Genomic DNA, 24,845 nt, shown 5'->3' with positions numbered 1-24,845 from the left:
ATTATATTTAATTTAGGAACTTGGTAGAAGGAGTTTCGGGACAAATATTAAACAGGTCTGGAACCTTTCAGTGACCATAATAAAAGGTAGATGCAAACACTAGTACCAGCAGCTAATCAGAAGAAAAACAGTAAATAAGATTAAAGACAAAGATTTCTGAAATGTTTTATAAGAAAAGTAAGCACTGTTTTTTCAGTATTTTTTACTTCCATATTTTTAACCACTTGTGACAATGGATAGTATAAAAAAAGACTTGCATTTATGTTTTCTTCTCAATGTGTCTTGAGTATATTAAGAAACTGAGCTACTATGTGGCTCTCCTTAATGAGGTGTTTGACAAAACTGAAGACTGAACATCTTACCAAATGGATAAGCTCCTGAACACATTCTGCACTCCATTCAAAAAGTAAAGAATAATTTCTCTTTTAGTTGGACAGGTCAAGAGTAACTAGCACTAGAAGAGATAATAGGAAGTTGGATGAAGATCCACCAGTCTAGTGAAAAACATTTATTTGTATTCAATATATGTGACTGGAAATCCATGAGCTTCTTAATGATGTTGACTTTTTTTTTCCAGAAAGGACTTGGTCTATCATTATGATCAGAAGTGTTAATATTCTGGCTCTATATCCAGCCTTGAAAGAAGTTGAAAACTGCATCTGTCTTCATCATTCAGTATATGTCAATGTGCTGAACCATACTATAAGTAATGCTTCTTTCCAGTTAGACCACATGAGACTTTCAGGAGTTCATTGTTGGCGAAAACCAGGAAAGTTTAAATTTTACAGGTGTCATAAAGCCTGAAAGGAAACCTTCAATAACCTGTTTACTTACGAATAAAATTCATATGGTAATAGTTAAACTGACTCATTTTTCTGTTAGAAAATGGGGATGGAAAAAGAAATAGCCCACAAGGATGTTTCAAGAACAGCTTACCTCAAATTAATTCAGAGGTTTTTTTTCTTTTGTTTCCCTTTTTCCTTTTTTTCCCTTTTTCCTTTTTTCCCCCCGTTTTTTTAACAGACTTATTTTCTTAGTTTATTAGTTATGAGTTTATTAAAAATTATTGTGGAGCCCTCTATATCATTAGAAAGCTAAAGAATAAAAATCTGAATAAACTAATCAACGTGAGCATTACAGATTAAATTGTATATATTTCAAGGATATATATCAATTACTTCATGTCAGTAGTCAATCCTTGGGATTTTGTCCTTGTCTTGTTCAGTATTTAATAACTTATGTGGCTTATTAGGGAGTTGTTTAAAAATCTGTAAAAGTCTCTGTAAAGTGAAGGGGTTCTTTGGGAAACAGTGAAAATTCAACATAATTTTGATAACTTGGAGAAGTGATATGAAATTAGCAAGTCATTCAATAAAACCATAAGCAAAGTATTTGGAGGAGAAATCAAAACCAAAGACGACTAAGTGTGGAGGCAACACTTGGTAGAAAAGTACCAGGATTTCTAGTAGAATTTAACACCTTATTTGGATTAACAGAAGTTAACTTCAGTTTGATATGAATGAAAATGATCATAGTTTATTATAAATTTGAAGTAACTATTGCACTGTACTGAAACAAGAAGATCTCCAAGAATACAAAGAAGTATTGTGGGGCTTCCAAATGAATATTTGAGCACTTTTCTTAAAGAAACTTGGAGGCAAATTAGAGAACACAGAGAAGAAATAAAAAAAACCCAAAAAACTACCGTTTTTTTTTATCAAATTCATAAGACAAGTTGAAGATAATACTCAGAATGGATCCAGTTATCTCTTAGTTTAATAGACAGCTTGTTATAAGAAAGCAATGAGCTTTCTTTTTTGTTTATGTTGATGATAATTCCTAAAAGTTTTGTAGCACATTGGAGGTTACAAAAGCCCTTGGTTTAATTAGCTAGATGAACTGTTACTTACACAGTGTTGAAGTGCACCAAGAACCACATGGCCAAATAAGGTAGCATTTTAATATCAGCATACAGTAGGTCATGTTGAAAATCACAGTAAGCATGAAGAATGAAAAAGGAATGAAAATATTAATAAATACGATGAATGAAAATAGCTGTCTGAAATGAATGTGGTAAAGACCTTGACTGAAGAAATTAGCTCTTTGTAGCTCCTAAGATCTTAGAAAGACTAACTGAGGGACGGAGGGACAAAAAGAAAAACAATAGAAAAGCAGTTCCTAACTTTACTGTCAAGAAGCAACACCAGGAATGTGACACAATAAGAAAACCTGGACTCTCTGTGAAGAGGTACCAGATAAGTTCAAATCTACCTTAAACATAATTCTGCTTATTTGCAGTAAACGTCAAGTTATTGATAATGAAGTCACACATTAGGTGATGTTGAGAATCACTATATTGATGTTTTGAAGAGGAATAGTTATTCAACCTTCCTGCAGAGATTTAATTGCTGTCCTACTCTGAATTCATGAGTTATATTCTACCTAGAAAAAATGTTTTTATCTTCTCACTGGTAGTTTTACAACATAGTCAACGAACATTTGGAAAGGACGATGTAGTCTAAATCTCCTGTGTAGCATAGGGCTGGACTGATGTCCAGCCTTAGAACTCTGAATTTCGTAAATTATGAAGAATATTACTTAGGTTAACAAAATGTAAAACTAGGGCAATCCTAAATGTTAGATTGACATAAATACTTTTTATTTTTACAGGGTTGTGTTGGTGTGCTAGGTTTTTGCTATTTATTAAAACTTTTCATTAAATATAGCCTAAGACTGTTCAACAGAATAAAGGAGAGGCCATCTGTACTATACAGACTGCAAGGAAAGGACCCTGCTTTGTGAGAAGCTGTCCTATCTATGAGAAATATCAGTCTTTGGGGGTTGAGAAGGGTGCAAGCATTCCTGTAATCCTCTTTTATAGACTATAATGTCCGGGGTTTTTTTGCTTTCCCTGTGTTCATGAAATCTGAACAAATCTTGACAAAATTTGCTCTGTTTCTAGGCGTGGTAATTTTACTGAATAGCCAGTCATGGAAGTGTTAAGGGAAAGAGTTAGAAAATGATGAAGTCACTTTGGGATTCAATGTGCCTGGCTGAGATTCATAACAGTGAAGTGCTGAATTCTAAACTAATCACTGCCTGCTCCCATTTATTCAGTGGAGAAAGACACATCCAGGAGATATTCTTCTTGGTTCAAGCTGACTGTCTAAACTTAGTGAGATGGATTGCCCTTTGCAGGTGTCTATTTATCTTCACTAAGCTACAAAAAGAGCCCAGAATGATTATCTTAGCCTAAGACAACTAATTGTTTGATGTTTAAACATAGGTGAGATAAATCATACTTGTAATACCTTTTTTATTAGTTTGCTGTACAGTTTGGTGTAAGCATTTTCATACAAATGAGCAAAAGAAAAAAACATTGTAAGCTGTGGCAAAATACAAATTCTGTTGAAGGCACTAAGAATCTTGAAGATGTTGTCTCTAATATTTGGATCAGACAAATAATTTCCTTCTGTGACCGAGTCTCTGGAGAGTTGTCATTAATCTAATTATATGTGGAGGTTGTAGGGTTTAGACATTCTTCTCTCTCCTCAAATCCATCTTTTCTTTATGTACATGTCAAGTAAAGACTCCAGAGATGAGATTCAACTACCCAGCTTTAGCTGCATTAAAATAATGTGGACTAAGCTAGCCATCCAGACTTATTCAGTATCAATGGAGAAATGTTCTCGGCCAGATGGCAGCCCCTCTTACCTAACAGCCTTAGGGGTAATTTGTCTTCTGGAGGTGCCTGCCTTATTACAGAACAGAAGCATGGACAAACAATTCACATTACTTTCCATAGCTTCACAGATGCTAACAGATGAATAGAAGAGGCAGACTGGTTTATGCTAAATGCTAAAATGAAATGTTATGTTATGGTGCAAACTGAAGTAAGAATGCAAACTGAAATAGTGAGTGAATTTTAGGGAAAAAAAAAAGCTATCACATTTGTAAAAAAATCTTTTTTCTCCCCCCAAAATAACTGGTTTTGGTTTTGTTTTGTTTTGTTTTTTTGCTAATATTTTTACTGTTTGATTAATTTAGAACTAATTTTTTTGCAATTATTGAATAATTCCTGAACCAGTTCTGATTTCTATAAATATGTTCATCATTGAGCAATACGGCGAAACAAATATGTAAATGATCAACTATGGAAATGTTCTGAAATTCTTCAGTTCAGTTACTCCAGTGAGACTACATTCAGGTGGTCATTCACCTAACTTTCATAGCATTTTAATGTCTCTTGTCTTAGCAGTTTGTACGAGTAAAAGAAGAAGTCATGACAATATTTTTAGCTAAACACTTTCATACACCAGCTGAGTGACTGTGTGGCTTTTCAATCAACTGTGAAAATTCGTCTTTTTGTAGTCCAACAGTAATGACAAACCTCTCTTAGAATTAAATTCAATCAAAGTTTTATTTGCAGCAGGCCAAAATAATACTGGTCAAAATCAGTAGGTTTATTCTAGTTTCATAATAAACTTGATCACTTATTGTATTGGTGGATGCATGTGTAGCATGACATGCTGCTCTGACAAATGATTACCTAGCAAAGGTCACTTAATAGAAATTCTCACACACTACTGCCACTCACACTTGGGCTGTAAGAAATGCCTCCTTGACTGTAATAGATATATTCCATTTTATATTGCAAAGGTAAAGTAGTATTTTCTCTCCTCCTTGACAGCATTTTTATCTGAAGTTAGAGCCTTCGTAGTATGTACTTAAGCTCATAAATTCTACCCTTACAAGCTGGTTAGAATTGGTGCCTGGACTTAACGGGTTCCAGTACTGAAGAGGTCTATCAAGGTATTCCTGACTGTAGTTTGCCAAAGCTCACTCTTACCTTGAGAGAAAAGCTGCAGTATAAACACACCTTTTGTTAGATGTTGTATAATCTACACAGAAGAAAATCATGAAAACTTCAGCCAAAGGGAAAATATTATACTGGACTCCTGTTAGACACAAGAATAAGGATCAAATCCATGGAAACCAGAATTCATTAGCCAGGCACTCACAAAATTATCTTTTGTTTATTCCTCATGGATTTCTCACTTTTCTTTTCTAGCACTGTTTAAAAAGACTGGAAAGAGTTATGTAACATTAAAAGTGCCTTGCATTTACCAACATGAAGGCTTAATTTCCTTCAAAACAAACAGGAATTTTGTCCAGGCATAAAATGAAGTGTTATTACTAATGTTTTTTTTATCTTAAATGAACTATTTTTCCCATCACATATATAGCATAAATACATGATAGATCTTACCATTTTACTATATGCTTTGCTGTGATCTCTCATTTCCAGGTCAAAAGTGTGGAAAGCTAACTAAAGAAACAGAAAGAACTGAAGAGTCATTAATTAGTACATCCATTGCTTTTCTTTCACTAACCAAGTTTCCTCAGGCAGGGACCAGGAAGAAAAACTGTTTTTTCTGACAAAATTCAAATATTACATTGTGATTTCTTAGTTAGGAGAAGTGAAGAAAAAAATGACTTCAATTCAAAGTTTCAAAGAAAGAAACATTTTTCCTTTTGAAATATTGTTTTAAATAACATTGTTTTTGAAGTTAAACACCTTTTTCTAAAATTAATTTTGAAAATGAAAATATCATTTTAACATAAAAATGTAGTTTGGGAGAAATTTCAAAATGCTTCATTTCAACGATGTTATAAAAGCTATTCCTCCTTGGTAAATTTCCACATTTAATGCGAAAAAAACTCATTATGAATTATTGCAACTTTATTAATATTTTTCCTTTAGTAATTCAAATATTACTACAAAATTACCTAATTTTGGAGAAAACCACCTAATCATGAAATAGAAATGATTTGTCAAAAGATCTTGTAATCTGCCTCCTCACCCTGTAGCAAGATAGCTGAATGTAGATCATCCCTGACAGTGATTTTTAAAGCTGTTTTTCAGAAACTTGTGATGAGAAGGGTTTCAATAGTTGAAATATTCAAAGTGAAATATTAATGAGAAGTTGGCTGTGGCAGAAAAATATTTTAAGTCTAAGAATACATAAAGATAAGAACAATAGGACACACTTTAAAAGGAATGTAGAAAAAGAGTCCTCATAACATATTAGAAATGTAATTGCATTGCTGAGATGAAAAATCTTCAATGGATGTAGAAATATATCGGTTCCACTGCCCAGTCTCCTTCATCCTATAGATGTAGCAGTACTGAAGCAGCTTCTGGGTTGATTACTAATCCTTTGTTGGTGCATATTATTTAGAGATATGCATACAGGAAAGTTATGCATACATTTGATGTTATGTTGAAATCTACTGTTTGCTGACTTTGAGAAATACAGCTGTCCAGCATGAGGGAGAGCCACACTGCTTAACTCTGGCACATTAAACCAGGAACATTAGGAAGCATCTCCCTCTCAACACAGCAAGAAAACAAGGCTCTTCCATAGCAGATGAACATTAGAACTATTATTTAGTTGTATTTATTTGTTTCTTGGACAGCCCGTAAGAGGAGTTTAGAGAAGGTTCCTTCTTTATTAAGTTTGGTGACTGAAATTAAACGATATGAAAATTAGAGTTAAGTTTGCTTGTTATTAGAAGAATCTAAATGAAATTCTTTCCAGATTTTATAAGAAACTCATTGTTAGTAAAACTCACAAAAATATCTAGTTAACCTAAAGAATCATTATTTCCAGTTACCACAAAATATGAGAAATTCAGTTTTATCTAATACTGCATTCATAGTAAACATTGTGATAATTAAAGAAGGGCAGCAAAACTGGTTAACCAAGTTTAGTGAAGGGTCACTGTCTACATTTGCCAGTCTGCCTTGTGCTCATTAATATATTGTGCTGTCGTGTGCAACTTGGAGTATAAGAGATCACCCAAGTGTGCAGCACATAATGGTAAGCAAACTTTCAGCAACTCTGAAACACCAGTTTTAGAAGGTACTATTTGAAAAATTCCTTGTCCACCACATTATACCCAGTATTGTTGTAAACATGATGGATTTTAACATGTTTATAATTATGATAAGGATTAGACAAGCATTTTATTAAAAATTATAGCTAACACAAAACATAGATTATTCTTTACATGTGGATTGCCAACCAAAGTCAGATTATGACCCTTTGTTTAATCGATCAATCCTTTTGTAAACAAAACCTCCTTTAAATTAATAACTTTTTGCATTTTAGAATTGATTAGGTCAGTTTGCCAGGTTTTGTACAAGTCACATGATACTGATTCATGTGTTCTGTGAAAGGATCATCTGAATTAAATCCCTTTATTTCCTTTCAAAAATAATTTTGTTTTGTCATTCAACTGCTCAAATATTTCTTGAATGCTCATATGAAGCCCATTTGAATCAAACAATTGTTCATGAATAAAGAAAGTCATCAAGCAGCTTAGTCAAATCCAAATGTGATGCAGTTGACACGCTGGAGGAAAGGGATGTCATCCAGAGGGACCTTAACAGGCTTGAGAGGTGGGCCCATGCGAACCTCATGAAGTTCAACAAGGCCAAGGGCAAAGTTCTACACAATCCCAGGCACAAATACAGGCTGGACAGAGAATGGATTGAGAGTAGCCCTGAGGAGAGGAGCTTGGGGGTGTTGGTTGATTAGAAGCTTAGTATGACCCATCAAGGTGGGCTTGCAGCCAGCAGGGCCAACAGTATCCTGGACTGTGTCAAAAGAATCATGACCAACAGGTCGAGGGAGGTGATTCTCCTGCTCTACTCCACTCTAGTGAGACCCCACCTGGAGTACTGCATTCAGCTCTGAGGCCCACAAGAAAAGGGGGAAGGAGACCTGTTCAAGTGAGTCCAGAGGAAGGCCACAAAGATGATCAGAAGGCTGGAGCACCTGTCCTTTGAAGACAGTCCGAGAAAGTTGGAGTTGTTCAGCCTTGAGAAGAGAAAGCTCCAGGAAAACCTTATAGCAGCCTTCCAGTACCTAGAAGGGGCCTAGAAGAAAGCTGAAGAGGGAGTTTTTACAGGGGCATGTAGTGATAGCACAAGAGGTAATGGCTTTAAACTGAAAGAGGATAGATTTAGATCAGATATAAGGAAGAAATTCTTCACCATGAGTGTGTTAAGACACTGGAAGAGGCAGTCCAGAGATGTTGTGGATGCTCCATCCCTGGAAGCGTTCAAGACCAGATTGGAAGAGGCTTTGAGCAACCTGGTCTAGTGGAAGATGGAATGAGATGATCTTCCAGGTTGTTTCCAACCCTAACCATTCTACGATTCCAGGATTCTATGTTTTTATGATTCTGTGATCTTCTGTTCTAGTTTGGTGAGCTGTATCAAGAAACAACATTGTGTAGTGTTTTATTGCATCTAGCTATAATTTCCATTAAAAATATCACTTAAATTAAGCTGTAAAAACACCAGTGTTATGTTGTGCTATGACAGTTGAATGATAATTTGTTCTGAGACACAAAATTTTAAGATCTGTTGTTGACCTGAATCCCAGTAAAATATCTTAACTGTGAACTCAACCCTCTTTGCAGATAAATTTTTCTGATTAGGAACCTTCCAGTTTCCAAACTGGTTTTATTCCTACCTTTCTAAATACATTATTAGAAAGTATCTATGTAAGAGATGAGAAAACTCTTGAATTTGTTTCTGCTGTATTACTTCCACTAAATTTAGGTTTTCTGGTGGGGAGCAGCTTTCAGAATTAGCTGTCACCCTTGTGAACTTCTGGGAATGACACAGTTTAAAGATTACAAAATCGTTTACATGATTAATATAAACATGATTTTATGCAAAGTCACAGTCGTTTCTCTGTTTTTTGCTGTATTGAAGAAGTTAAGCAGCTAAGACATTCAGAGTGGCTTATAACACTTAATACATTACTTTTGTCAGGTTTACTGCAGTATGCGCTGTAAATCCTTCAGAACAGTCATGGTCTACTAGGCCAATAATCTCATTTCTGAAATGCCTCTAAATATGTATTTACATGAGAGCATAATAGCTCTGAAGAAGCAATTATCGAATAAGGAAGTCAATAATCCATGTTTAAAAAGTCCAGAAATTGTTACATTCTTCTCGGTTAACTCAAGTTCTATGTTTCTCTTAAGTAACTAATTTTGTTCTCATCTACTAACCATTTTAAACTACCTGCCATTGATTTAATATAGCAACATGTTACACTCAAGGGATCTCAACCCAACTGCAGCTGAAGGTAATTAAAATACTCCCTTAAATTTTATGAAAACTGAACAAAATCTGAACAGCATAGATTTCTGAAAAAAATCCATAAATGTAAAACAAGTACAATCGGAAGTATAAGTTTGTACTCCATTTTATAATTCACCCCAAAGGAAGAGGAAGAACAGAATGATTTCAAGATTATATCTCAGATAAACCATGCTTAAATACTCCAACAATTGCATAGATAAGTGTACTGTAAGGCAGGAACTGAAAAATGCTGCTTCAGCAGGACCTGTGAAGAAAGAACACTCCTCTAACTTTCTATCTTTTTCTCATCTTACTTATTTTAATATCATAAAAGATAGCAACTAAGCTTTCAAAGTGTCAATGTCACTATCTGTATGTCAGAGACAGCAATAAAAATTTACATATTGTTATTAGACAATTAATGTTGATAGTCTAATCCAAATTTCAACATGTTTTCATAAAATTTCAAGCTTACAATAAATGGACTTTGGTCGATATTTATTTATATATTTTGAGTTCCCTTTTAGTCTGCTGTTTGCCCAAAAAGATAGTTAAAAATAGATCCCTCATGATGCCTTTTATTTATATTGTTAAAGAAAAAATCCTGCAGCTTTGTATCTGTCTCCTCATATTTAAAACATGCAGAATGGAAATCAAATCTATCATAGAAACAACCACGCCAGAAAAAAAAAAAAAAAAGAAAGATTTTATTGCATGGTTCACAGTAAGGTAGGCCGATTTGCAGATAAAGAGTTGTGGCAGTTACACCATTCCCGAGATCTGGAGCTTTCAAAAGGGCAGTTGATGGCTCCTTATCACCTTTTGTACCCCATTGTCCCTGTCCCAACCTACCTATCTAGGTTGGCTGGCAGCAAGATGCTGACAGTCACGTCCTCCACTACCCTGGAGCAGGATAACTTCACCTCCACCCAGATAGGGGGTCAGGAGGAGTGGGACCCTCAGTTGATTGACCTTGTCCTCATCAAAGCAGTTGCCCAGAGAAGCTGGGAAGCTTCTGGACTATGTTGTAATACCCACAGCCAGATCTGACCAGGCTATAAAATGTGGTCCCCATCAAAGACCCCCTTTGAATGGTCTTCTCAGAGCAGCAGGTCTGTGAACTGGAGCCCTCCCCTTAGACTGTGATGCTGTCGAAGGAGACTTCCCCGGGATTGAGAGCGCCTCACCCCCTCCTGTGGAGAGTGGTTATTTACTGGATATACCCTTGAAAGAGTCTTTGCCTAACCCAGGAAAGTGAGCCCTCACCTAACACAGGCGAGTGCTTATTTCTTGTGGGTACTCTGGAGTGAGAGGCCTCTGGTTTTGTTTCTTGCGAGTGGATGCACATGCGTTGTTCTCATTATTCTTATAGTGTCGTACCCCAATAATCTCCTCAACTGATATCCAAACCTGTATTTTATGTTGTCGGAGAGCTAAATAATTGCATTAAACCTGTTTCTGGTCAGTTTATTTGCTACACCTTTCTGGCTAGCAAAAAGTCTGGTTTGGAATTTGTTATCTGCCTAAAATTATCATTTGGGGTGCCTCTGTGACAACAGGTCTGTTCACTGTTTTCTTAGAAACAAGAATATCCATTTGTCTGCATAATGCAAAGCAGTTTACAATTGCTTCTAAGTATTTTCTTTTATCTAACAGAAATTTCCATTTTCATCAGCTCATGAAGCTGATAATTAGAATCCAGAACTGATGCTGATCTCACCCACAGCTTTCATACAGCATTGCATTTTCTTTTTATAGTGTAACATCCTGGAAAATATGTTCTTTACTCAGGTCGTCTTACTTGTATGTCCAGATTTCTGAGCGCTTTTTTTTTTTTTTTACATAAACCATCATTTGTAACCGTTTTCACACTTGGCAGTTTTGTATCCTGCTTTTCCTGAAAGTCTCCATTCAGACTCACCCTGGATGTTTGCCAGAACCAAACTAATTCTCATTCTACTTAAAATTCTTCGCCTCGTATACATGCGTGTGTGTAATAGGTAATAGATCTGAATTTAACTTTACAGGCCGATGAGCTAGGCATATCTGTCTCCCTGATCTATTATACACTAGGGAACACAGATCACTGTAGTAGACACACTCCGTTGATGCCTTCCCATTTTGCTAATACTGAATTTTTAACTGACATCAGCATCGTGTGGCAAAATTGCTTCCAACCTCATTTAAACAGCTGCACATTTGAACAGGCTTAAATGATGGGTTTTAGTAAATTGGTGAAGCATAAGTTTGCGTATGCATAAATTAACCTGGCCAAAAGCCAGCTTTCAGGAAATCCATTCTTATTTAGCTGCTGAAAGTAAATGTCTTGTCTCCCAGGATAAGGGGAAGAAGGTAGAGGGAGCAAAGGAACTCTTACTTAACATCCTATTTATTTGAACCTCACAAATGATGCACATCATTGGTTTGGCCAATCCTGTGGATTGAGCAGATCGGTCCTGACCTACTACCTCCAGACTCACAGCTGCTCAGCTTCACTTTCTCAGTGCTCACTGAACTGAAAGAATGCTTTGGAGCTCCTGCCTAATTTTCATAGCCATCCTATGGCAGTACAAAGTCCACTGCTGTTTCCTTTTCATTGAACACATCTTTCATTTTTTCCCCTCTTTTCTCATCCACACTAGTCTTCACAGGCTTCTTTAAAATTTCTTTTCTTTTACCACAGGAATTACTCTTTTGCAAACAGTCCTCTAAAGATTTCTGCAGGCTGTGTACCTAAATTAAAACATGTGAAATTATACAAAAATAAGGAAAGCACTGAAATCTTACTAGACAATTTTGAAAGCATTTATCTTCTCTCTCCCCACTTCTCCTACTTTTCTTTTTCTTTTTCTTTTTTTTTTTTTTTTTTCAATTAAATCATTCCTCAAATAGATTCCTTCATACGTTATGTATATGTGAAACATTTTTTATTCTGGTAAATGGGGCTGAGTCAAAAGACTGCCTTGCAAACAGAAGTTTAAATAGGCTGCAATTTGCTTCTTCCCTCCCCTAAACTTTCAGTGGCTTTAACACGTACTTGTGAAAACTAGCTTCCTTAATAGATTGTTTGTTTGTTTTTGTTTTGTTTTGTTTTTCTGGAAATGGTAGATGCTCCATCTAGTGGACTGCTTGAGCACTGTTGAAACTTATCACAAGTAGAATTCTTTTAAGAATTGTCAAGAAAAAAATACCCCTATTTTAACAACAACAACAAAAAAAAAAAAAAGAAAAAGAAAAAAAGGAGAAAAAAAAAAAAGAACAAGACAGTTTTCAGTATCTACAGAACATGTAGAAGTTCGAGCAATAATTATAAGCATTATAATGCATCCTGAGAATTTACTCTCTTCAGGAGCAAAACAGCTATTGAGTCCATTGTTGCCATGGTAATATGTCATAAATTCATAAATTTCTGTCAACTACCTTAAATAGCTGCAGATCACAAGGTAATCAGATATGGGGTCTTTTTCTTTTTTCCTGTGGGTTTTATAGCTTTTTAAAGTTAAACAGGAATAAATATATCTTTCTTTTGTAATTTTTAGGTACCTTTCTTGACATTTAATGAGTAAACCAATGTTTATTATATTATTCTCATGGTGAAATGTTTGCTATATTGTGTAAAGACTCTTATTAAAATACCTTAAAATATGCATAGGTTTCTGCCTTGGACAACAGATATTTATTTCCTCTAATCTGTACTCTGAATATTAACATGATCATGAGTCTGGAAGAGTGTGCTTCTGATGTTGTGACATATCTGTGGATCTTAGTCATTACTCTTGTCATTATTTTTAATATGATTTTCGGCGTGGTCAAACACTGAATTCCCTGATGAAAGAAAAATACAATACTAAATTTTAAAATGCTAAAGGAAAGGCTGTCTGAATCCAGAAACTGTTATATATGTACAGGAGAGGATAATTAAGAGAAAGTCTGTGAACTCACCTACAGTGTTACCTAGTCACCAAGGTGCTCTGCTCAGCAGTGTGATTGAAAACTACCATCCATGACAGAAAGCTTAAAGAGATCTGACAATTCATGCTTGAAATTATGTCAGGAAATTAGGGAGTGGAGAACTTGTATCACCAAAAAGGCAGCAGCATATTATTATTCTTTGGGAACGCATTAACATTTTATAGAAACATCCACACAAGCAATCATACTTTAAACCATGTGTAAATACTTGGAGGTGAGGATTTCAGGTGGAAAAGCTGAATTCTTCTTCCTTTTTATTTTTTCTTCCCCCCTTCCCCCCAATTTCACTTTTCTGTGCATATATTTGTCTTTTGTGCAGTCAATTGAAAAAAGCAAAGATATTTATTTACCATGCATGGTTTATATATTATTGCAAACAGCATGATTATGTCTTTGTCATTTACATTCAGCTTTGATACATGTGTATTAAAACCAGGCAGTGCAACCGTATCAGAAACTTATGCTGTCTTTTGGTGATGTAATGTAGTCTAAAATACCTGCTACCATTAACATTCTGCTCAAGCCTCACATACATAATGCTGCAGACTCTATAGCTACCAAAGCCAAAGACATAAGTAGGTTTTAGCATCCTGAAAAAAACAAAACCAAACCAAAATAAAATAAACCAATAAATAGCATTTGGGAGTTGAAGACCCTGTTCATTGATACAGTCAGCTTTGTTAGCTGAGTATGAGAGGATAGTTGAAGAATAGAAAAGACTATAATCAACACCTGTAAGGTTGGACATTTCCTGCAAATTACTCAAAAATGCATATTTTGCCTATAGATTAACCATTTGAAGGGGATCTTACTATAAACATGGCTATATTTCTAAGAAGAGTAAAAGTAAGGAGACATGTCTGAACATCCCTTAATGTTAAAAAAAAAAAAAAGTTAAAGATAAAATCCTTTATACTATTTTTTACCTTTTCTTTCCTCCTCACCTTTTTTCTTTAACTTTTTTTTTTTTAAATCCTAAGCAGAATAAGTCAGAATTTTCACTGAAATACATAAGAAGGAAAGGCATGTATACTTCAAGTTGTCTTATTTACATGGCTGAAAAATATTTAAGCAATAAATAACAAGTGGAGATTCACAGAATGTGAGAAAAAAAAAAAAAAAAAGAAAAATTTAGCTGGTGTCAAAAAACTATAGTCTGGAAAAAACTTAGCAGTTGAAACTTTGTATCATGTACCAAAATATCTATATCCTCAAACACGGACCCAACAGCCCAAAAATGAGAAAAAGAAAAAAAAAAAAAAAGACAGGGCCATTGATTCAGCCTGGATTTACTTCTAAAATATAGAAAATGAAGCAGTATTTGCTGAAAGGGGAATGTTGATACAGTATTATTGTGTCCTGACTGGTACATAGTATATAAGAAAAGTCAAATGTCTTCCTGATACATTAGTTGATTTTCAGACTAAGAGCAGAAAAGATGTTGAAAGGGGATAAGAGTATTTATAAAATAAACTTATCCAGTTTTGATGTTCTAATATATGGAAAACTTCATATCGTATGAAAAATGGCATCTAGGTATTTCCATTTGGCTAATAACTAAATTTCTCCTTTTCAAGTTTTTATAGTTGAAAATGATGTGTTATCAACTTAATCAAGCTGACCAAGACTTCCCTGTCAGTAATCCTGAAACTTTTCCCTTTGCCTGGCTGTCCATTGATGTGAGTGTTGGAGGTAGGTGGGAACTAAACATGATTGTGGTGAAAAATAAAGTAGTTACATCAATACATGGAGGGTATTTCAAGACAAAGCAATTTTGCTTAAGCTATGACATGTTAAAAGAGTGACTGATGACTTCCAATAACAAGATATTTACTAGACAAAATCATATTTTAGTAGTTTTCATTATTATTATGTCAGGGATTTCATTGTATACATTCTTCTAAGAATGTTGAGACTGAGACCACAAAAAGACTATCCAAATGAAACACCATTTGTCCTTAGAAAGAAGGTTAGAATACAAAACATAACTTCTAGCCTTCAGTTAGTTTGCCCTGAGGAAATTTTCCTTTGATTTCCTTTGATGCTGTAGTAATTTTTTCTCTATTCAAAGGAGGTACCTCTCTGTGGGCCTATAAAACTTATTGAAAATTATTCGAGGTTTTTCCTTAACGTTGTTCCTCTCACAGCTCTGACTGTGGAGTCAGGAGGCAAGTCTCAACTGTGACCATAACAAGAACTTTAGGTACCTGATAATTTTAGGTTTGAAATCAAAGTTCCCTCCAAGTTAATTATGAGCAGGGCTTCGAGAATTCCCCTTAATTCCTTCCTTGGGTCTCTTGGACCCTGGTTTATGAAAAGAAATGGCTTGCCTTGAGTTAGCTAATTGATTGACCATTTTCCACTTACATCACTGGCTCCCTGGTGCATAGATAGCTGGATTGTGACTTGGAGTGTGAACTGTCCTGCACTGTAGTATTTAAAAACTGTCACTGATTTCAGTTTTTCTTACCTTCTAGAATTTACCAATCTATGGTGTTTCCACCTGTCAGTCTGAAATTTTATTTTTTTGAGTCTAACTGTAAAAGACTCAGAATATCAGTTTCACCAAATAAAATATCAGATCATTGTGTGAAATGCTAAAGCAGTATTACTATGTATGAAGGCAAGCTGGGCTTTTCAGCCCCTCCCATGTCATTGTGGACATAACGTATTTCACCCAGAGTCTAGTACTGTGCTATCCTTAAAAAAAAGTCCATAGTTATTGAAACAATGTAATCCATTGGAGAATCTGTAGACAATCTTTAAAGTTTGGAATACCCTGTATTCATTTTTAAGTAAAAGCAGTAATATTCTTAGAACCAACATTATTATTGATTAGTTAAAATGAATGGCACATATCAATGAAATCCATTATCAGGAAAATGCTGATTTGGCTCACTTTCCATCTTTAAAGTGCATCTCAGCACAAATCGTGATCAAGATGCAGTAATAAGAAATGAGACAAAACAATCAATCGGTTGCAATACTGGGGGAAAAAAAGTCAAAGTAATAAAAACAAATATTTCATGGTTTATTTCCGGGGTGAGTAATGCAGTCCATAAAAAGTATTTCTATAATCCTCCCTTAGAATTTCTACATTAATTCAGAGCACAGATTTATCTAACTCAATGTCCCATCCCAACAGATGGGATGAGAGATGAGTTAACTCTGAATGCGAGACGCACCCTGACTCAACAGATGAGATCAGGTGTGAGTTAACTCTGGGTATTTCTGCGCAGTTATGCAAAATGAATGACAGACGATCACTCCAAGGGTTCAATTCAATTATGAGTTTACTAAAAGCGTATGATGGAATACAAATTACAGTGGCTAGTGACTTGGCAAAAGTATGTTGTAATACCACAAAACTTATCAATACATTGTCAGCAAAAGCCCTTCTAAAAAAGGTGGATTGGCAATAATTGGTAACTATAATGCAAAACTTAACAAGACTTTAACAGCAGAACTTAAAATGATGTTACTTTTATATGTTCAAGAAAAAGAGAGAGAAAAAAACTAAGATATCAGAAAGAGAGAGAGACAGAGAGAGTAAGATACCATTATTGCGCAGGTACATCGGTCACGTGATGACCTCTGACGTGTGTGTTTGGGGGGGTGCATTGAAGTATTACACGCCACCACCTTGTATCATGCGTGAGGTCATCGGGGCAGCTGTAGTTTTGTGGTTTCTTCGGGTAGTTGGCTGTCCGACAGATGGTTCATCTCTATCATCCCAATTAGGCTATGAGACCTTTTACAGCAACACTGTTAATTGCCCTTATCTTACAAGGTGTCTGCCTCCATGGCCATAAAACCTTGGGAAACATAATATATGGTATCATCCATTTTTTCCTCCCAAAGTAACAAAAAACAGACCTTTAAGGCATAACATGGCCCTTTGTTCTGCTGAGGATGGGGAGAGTGTTTCATGGTTGTCACAATCAGTATTACCTATTTCCTGTCATGTACTTGGCCTTTATTTTGACTAAGCAGGAATCTCATTCACCTTGTTCGAGAACCATAATATTTCCTTTCAGAGTGTGTGGACTATAAAAAAAAGAATGGTAGTGTAATTTTTAGCAGATATTAATTATTTCTTAAAAAAAGGGAGATATTTGACTTAAGTCAGTAAAAGTTTTGATACTGTTTTTAAAGAGAAAGCTTTGAGAAATTATTTAACAGTCTAGTAATAATAACCCTGATCATATTCTTAATATTTTCTTCTTTAGATGATCTAAATATTTATAACAAGGTATAAATAATATTTTCTTGAGAAAACAGACATACTTATTGCATAAGTGACCTGTCCAGTAGATGTTTTGTCTCTGACTGATGGATAGTAATTTGTGGCATATAGTGGATAGCTCATAGCTATATGTACAAAGAATGAAAACCTGGCTCCATTGAAATCACTACTTCAACAAACCTGGAACTTTCCCCTCAACATGCTATCAGTCATCATAAACGCACATGGTATCAGGAGAAATATTCCCAACCTTCTCAAGAGGTTGCTGTCAAACCAGACAGGTAATCTGCGATAGATGTCCTAAGAAATATACCTGCAGACAGTTTCTGTTCATCATATTGTTGGTTTATGAATACAAAACTTTATTTTATTTGGGTTACAGCTTTGTAAAATACTGTCTGACACAGACATGGACAAAACAAACATATGGCATTTTTCCATAAATTCTAATAGAAGATTTATTCTACAATTTTTGATTCAGTTTTATGTTTTGCTTTTTTTTTTTTTCCTGCTTCAATGTATTTCTAGGCTAATTAGCCTGTTTTCCAAGCATAAAAATCTGCATACTCACAATACTTACTCTACGCATATGAACATGTTGCAATCCTTTCTAAATAGCTATACCTGTAGCAATAATACATTAGAAACTCTTTACTTTTCAGCCTCAGATACACAAACACTTGGCACTGCATGAATCATTAAAACTAATGGAGTCCTGAAATACTGCCAGATTCTTCCTTTCATTGTTCAGGGCTTGTTTCTGCTCACAGTGATTTCAGCTGGACTTTTGCCATTAAATTTAAAATTGAAGTAGGTCCTTAGAATTATCTCATTTTCCTGAAGTTTCCACAGCAGGTCGTCTTTTTTTTTTTCTTTTGTTGTCCATTTCTTCAAGACTGCTGAATTCTGTGTTTGTGTTCATGATGATTCTTGCTTTCTCTCTCAATTTTATGGCTAATTCAGTGTCGTATTCTTTTCAGTATCATAGCTTTCCTGTCAAAATAGCTTAGGTACATCAAAACCCTAGCTTCTTTTACTGAGTCATCTATGTGTCTGTACACTAGTAGTACCGACAGGTAAAATACCTTAGCTCTTACCATGCACACACATTTCTACAGCTGAATAAATTTCAAATATTTACTGAATGAACCATGGCTAAACTTGTCCAGTAGTGTTAAACAATGATCTAGTGTAGTTCTTGGTTACTGTATCATGTAGTCACATGGAACACTTATAGATTTTTGGCATGTCAATTGAACAACATTTTTACAACTTTGAGCAAAACAATGCAGAATGTGGTTAATGTTACATCCACTATAAATAGACTCAGTATATTGGACATTAGTAGTAGTAAATAGTTTTGGAATGATAGCCAACGTTCTGTAGTTATATTGCAGAACCATCTTTCACTTTCTGAGTATATAGTTACAGTAGGTTTTCCAGCAGTTAAAAATGCAGCATAGAAAATACATATGTTCCATTTTAATTATCTTATCATGTTAATGGTGCCCAAAAATCTGAACAATATGGTATCATTACATTAGGTTTGCAAAGGATCATAGAATTTTAGAGTGGAATCAATATAATTTTGTCATTCAGGATCCTTAATGAGCATTACATGCAGGTGAAAATATTTGTAAGACAAATTTTGAATTAGGTTTTCTTCTACTTGGGTTTCAGAAAGAGCTCTCATATGATATCAGATTTATTGCTTTCATTACACGTCTGAAGCAGCATTACTTGCCATTTCAGACCCAACTGCCTTTTCTTTGGACATAACTATATTCTGTGACCCTTCTAGATTATTCAGGATTGCTTTTGTGAACAAATCATTAATGAATCTGTAGTTTATATACGGCTATGCTGGTGTTACCATGCATACCTTACATAGTAGAAAAAGGAATGAAAAAAAATGAAATAAAGTAATGGGTGTGGCACAAAAACATTTTTCACTGTCATTTAAACTTGTGGTATTTTTTACCACAATATGTGTAGAAAAGAAAAGAAAAAAAAAGGTATATTACAGCCTTGACTGGTTTAACTCTCTTCTATGCTGCTTTTCAAACGGAACACATAACCTCCTTTTTATTGTAACTTTTTTATTAAATGATGTAGATAAATAGGCTGATATCTCCCTTGGATTTTTCAAGTACATGCAGTTAATTTATGTCATCTATTATCACTCTATCACATTGGTTTCTGCTTCACAAAATGAAGGACATCTTCTGCTTTGTAATTTTTCCTATTTAACTTTTCAATAAATACTGAATGAAGAGGTAGTAGCTGTTTTACTTCTACTCATCATGAGCAAATATTATATTTTTAGCGAGTTATTGCTCACAGCCTTCTTTAACAAGCACACTCAATGGCAACTATCAACTGACATCAGGTATCTAGAATGAAGATTTTCAACACAAAAGGTAGGTTTTCTGTCAATGCTACACCTTTTAGCGGGAACAGAGTTACATAATTTTTATTTTAAAAATCAAAGTTATAAGGTTTAAACACATCTTACATTGTATCTGGGATAGATCCACACTGTGGCCTTGAAGATCAAGAGTTATATTTCCTGGTGAAACTCTGACCGGTTTGCCATGGGTCTCAAGAGGAATTGAAAGGCTTTTACTTTCTATAAGAAAGTTACAACTGTAAAGAAAGTAAGTAATTCTTCTTTAGAATATGTTTTAAGGACTCCCCTCTCCCTGTTGCTAGCAACAACATTTTTAAACAACTTGTATATCTCAAATGAAATGAGTCTTTGTCAGGGGTTTGATTGTGAGGTGACAATAAAACCGTGGCAGATGTATTGTTAACCTCCTCTCCCGCTGCTTCCCCCTCTAGATCCTCCCTCTCCCCCCTTCCCACTAAGGACAGGCGATTGGGAGGTAAAGAAGGACAGAGAGAAGACAGTTGGAAAAATTAAAAATGTTTTACTAATGCTACTAATAAGAATAGAGGAAATAATACAAAATATACAAAACCAATCTTGAAAATCCCAGCAACTGCAGAGCTGGCACTCAAAGTCCTGGATTAGACTCTGCAGCCAGCCGGAGCTGGATTCAGTCTGTCACTAGGCCTCAGTTCGCAGGGACGACTAGCAAGATCCTCTCCTGATGTTGGCCATAAGCAAAAGGGACAAGATCCTCGTGATCTCCCACTTTTATATGAAGTATTCACATGAATGGGATGTTATACTCTGTCGGTCAGTTTCTTGGTCACCTGTTTCTCATTGTCCCTCTCGCGAGAGGTGCATCAATTCGTTATCAATAAATTCACATTCTATTGCTATGTTTACCAAAACACGTATCTGTTTCTTCAGGAAAATGCAGCTAATATGAAAGCTTTAGCTGGCAGGCAAATTCACTAAAAGATAAACTTATTTTTTACAAAACCAGGACAGCCTTGTTCTTTGTTGAACCAAGGGAGAAGCAACAGTTAGGCTTGGAAGAAAAAAACAGTGAGAAATATTTGAATAAATTGTTAAAAAAACCCTAACATGAAAAAAAAATATTGATGTTTTAGTACAGTTAAACATTTCATAAAGCCTCAACCTAGGCAAAATTCTAATGAGATGTTCACAAAAGAAGCAAAAGATTTATGTGTGTTTTCATGCCAGCCCACTTATCAGATCTGTATTGCCAGGACAGACACACTTTAAAATCTGCCTTGGGTAAGTTTTTTTTATTTCTTGTCATACACTCCTATGGATACTTGGCTTTCACCAGGACTTGGCTCCTCATTCAGGCCCAGAGAGATGAAATTTCTTCTGTTCCAGGCTTCAGGCAGGGCTCAGGGATCCCACACTTCCTACAGCAGAGCCAGCAATGTGAAAGTCTGAAAAGCCAAGGCTTGCCAGGTCCCTGCTGAAGATAAGGGACTTTAGGAGCTGGCACTCCCTTTGGAGACATTAACTGCTTTAATTAGGTCATTCATACAATTTTCCACAACTCAGCAAATATTCACATTTGCAGTAGTTCATATTGTTCTAAATTCTTTTTTTTTTTTTTTTTTTTTTTTGAGACAGAACTCACTATTTTGAGTCTTCTCTTTTTTAAAATGTGAGTTTCCAGTCATCAGAAAAATATTCTTCACCAAGATGTGTAATCTCTTTTCTTGCTGGTCTCAAGCTAGCAGCAATAATGTTGTCTGTTTCAGGACATTCTTAAGTGATATATTTCTCAGATTATATTAAACTTTCTGGAAAATCACAGTGCTCGGAATAAAGGGTTTAACCTTATTTCACAAAATTATATATTTAATAATGATTATTTTAAGATAGATTTCACAAAGTTCAGAAGCTTTACCCAAGGCGAACAAGTACAGAGGTATATGAAATTTACCGAAGAGGGGAAAAAGAGAGCAAAATCCTCATTCCAATGTTCAGTCTTCTTTGCCTGAAGGTTTTTATATGCTGTAATCAATTCACTTTTCTATCTACTTTCAATTAGATAAACACATTGAACTCTTCAGTGGTCCTACTGCCAGACATTTTCTCTAGTCCCTAAATAATTTATATGGCTTCATCTACCAACCTTTCCTCTAATTTTTCCACATTTTAAAATGTAGGTACAGGTTGTAACACTTGTATTGCATATAGAAGTAAAAACACGTTTGTGTTTTGACTTCCCACCTATATAACCACACAATAATTTGTTTTTTTTCATTCCCTGTGATGTCCATCCTTGTTGTCACTGTAATGCAAGCAACAGACTCCTAGTCTGCATTCTTTGGTGTGTACCTCCATCCATGGCTATATTAAAGTACACTTTTCATGTTCTTAGCCTACTAGGTGAACCCTATCAGTGTATATGTCTGTGTATAGAACAAGGTACATGTTTTTATAGCTCAGCTGGGACAGGGTACATAGAAAGGAGACATTTATACTGCTGATTAAACTAGTTTTAAGAAGTGTGTTCCCCTCTACTGAGCAGGTGCTGGAAGGGGGTAAATAGCAGAAAAGTTTTGTCTAGCACAGACTTATTTTCTTGAAATACTAGTGGAGTGGCTTCAGAACTAGTAAGGGCAAACATCTCTGAAGCAAGAAGGGCATCACAGTTGGGTTTGGAGGCATTCCGTCATGTAAGTTGTTGGAGATGCAAAGGACACAATAGACATAGATAGACCTTCAGATACGATAAGAAGCATGCAGATGTTCAGTAGAGAAAGATAAAGATTAAATAATTCTTCTTCATTTATTGCATTTCAGTTAACATTTGCCTTCTATCATGGTAAAGTTTTATAGCTATAAAGACAAGAACATTGTTTCTTAGATTGGGATACCTTTGTATGATAAAACTACTACATATAATTTTAGGGATCATAGAAATAAATTAGTGCACCTTTCTGCAGTTTCTCTACAGGAATATAGTGCTTCTTTTTAATCAGCACAGATAAATGTTTAAGGAATGTCTTACAATATTCTTGTTTGTATTCCCCAGTGTAAAAAATATAAAAATTGAGAACAAAGCTATACTGTCATGCAGATGATACAAAACACTATGGAAACAGATATGTAATTTAAGACAAGGAAGGCATGTGTTTTCATTGCCCAAAATAAAATCAATTTCCAAACCTGAGACATCTTGTTAAGATTGAAATAGCTATTAGTACCTGCTTCTGAATACTGTGTAATACTGATTTAGTTTTTCTTGATGAGTTCTATTTTAGTTTGTCAAGCCTATATTCATAAGTTGAGTCAGGAATTACAATGGTCAGTATCATCATATGAAAATTTGAGGTATCATACTACAGGGGTGGAATTCACAGTGCCAAATGAGGTACCCGTGATTCAAAACAATAAATATGTTAAATTAGGAGCAGGAGAGCTCCTTTAATCAGCCAGTAGTAACTCTGAATATAAGATTACTGTTCAGTATGTGAAACTGATTCCTGTTTCTCCTTGATTTATATAACTTCCAGTATGGACAGCTGTGTCAAGTTGTTTTGTTGAATATGTGGATTATGAAAAAGGCAGTAGTGTTCTTGCTACATGTCCTGTGTACTCCAGGCTAACAGTGAGAATGTATTTTCAGATTCAATGACTTTCTTAGACTTTGACTAAAAAATTGGACTTCATTCCATAGTTTGAAAGAGGGTACCTGTGAATGTCCAAAAGTAAAAACAAAAAATATTATAAAATCTATCGAAAAATGAAGTTATATTAAAGTAATTAAGAAAAGAAAGAAGGCATAAATTGCAGCACTTTACTTTCTTGGAATGTCTTTGGGATCGATAAATTAATTTGTGATCTTCCTGAAAAGCTGTTGCTTCATTTCTTGCAAAGAAGCCACCAAAATTCTGTATCCATAGAGATAAGAGCTCCTTATCATTTCCCCTTGTTAATCTGGTGCCCATTAACAGCAAGAGAAAGATACCTGTGTAAATGAAACACACTTTTCCGTAAATTATGCAGGATAACTGGATAAACTGTTGCCAGTGATGTCTTTTCCATGCAACTTTCCAGAAAATAAAAAACAAAACAAATCAAACAAACAAACAAACAAACAACAACAAAAAACCCAAACCAAAATAAACAAAAAAACAACCAAACAAAAATACATAAAAACCCAGAGGAAAAGGTCAAACTGGATATTTACAAATGTAACTACAATTCAGTCTGCTGCCAACAAAAAAAATGGCATTAATTGAAAGAGACTAAATTATTTTCTTCCTCATCTTTTATTTACATTTCCAGGCAGTCAGTTTCCAAGGTGAAAAAGTGGGGCGGAACACACCTGGTTGTTTCAGGTCTTTACTCCTACAAGTGACCGGAATTATTATGGTGTTTTAACATAAGTGAAGAAGGAGAGAATTCCTTGGCACTCATTGGTCTTCCCTGGTTGGTAATGGAGAAGATGGAAGAGGCTTAGTTGACCAGTATGCTTAGCCTGGCTGTCCCTATGTTATATTGCTATATGTGTCCCTGCTTTGTAGTGTGGTTTTGTTGAAACTAACTATTCCCAGTATTTTGAGTCTGTCTGTTTTCCAGTTTGCAAAGTGAGGCTGAAATTTCTTTACAGGTATTTTTTTTTCTTTTTTTCTTTTTTCTTTTTTTCTTTTTTTCTTTTTTCTTTTTTTATTTTTTCTTTTTTTTTTCTCTTTTTCTTTTTTCTTTTTTTCCTTTTTTCTTTTTTTCTTTTTTTCTATTTTTCTTTTTTCTTTTTTCTCTTTTTCTTTTTTTTTCTTTTTCTTTTTTTTCTTTTGTTTTTTTTTTTTTTAATCTTCCTCATATCAGTACAGAGATTCATCTTCAGGTGAGAAAATAATTTTTTAAATACATGTATTTGTTTATGAGTAATTTGTCACTTCGCATAGCTAGTTCTGAGTAGAAGGAGCAAGCTGCCACAGCAAATATGGCTTCTAGGAACCTTCTGATTAACTGTACTAGTTTGAAGGAAGGAATTGAGACTGCACTGCAGACATTGAGGCATTCTTCATACGTTCTCACATTTAGCTAGCGAT

Source organism: Columba livia, chromosome 3 (genome assembly GCF_036013475.1).
Source record: "Columba livia isolate bColLiv1 breed racing homer chromosome 3, bColLiv1.pat.W.v2, whole genome shotgun sequence".
In the NCBI taxonomy this organism is placed as follows: Eukaryota; Metazoa; Chordata; class Aves; order Columbiformes; family Columbidae; genus Columba; species Columba livia.
Note: the sequence above shows the minus strand (reverse complement) of the source record.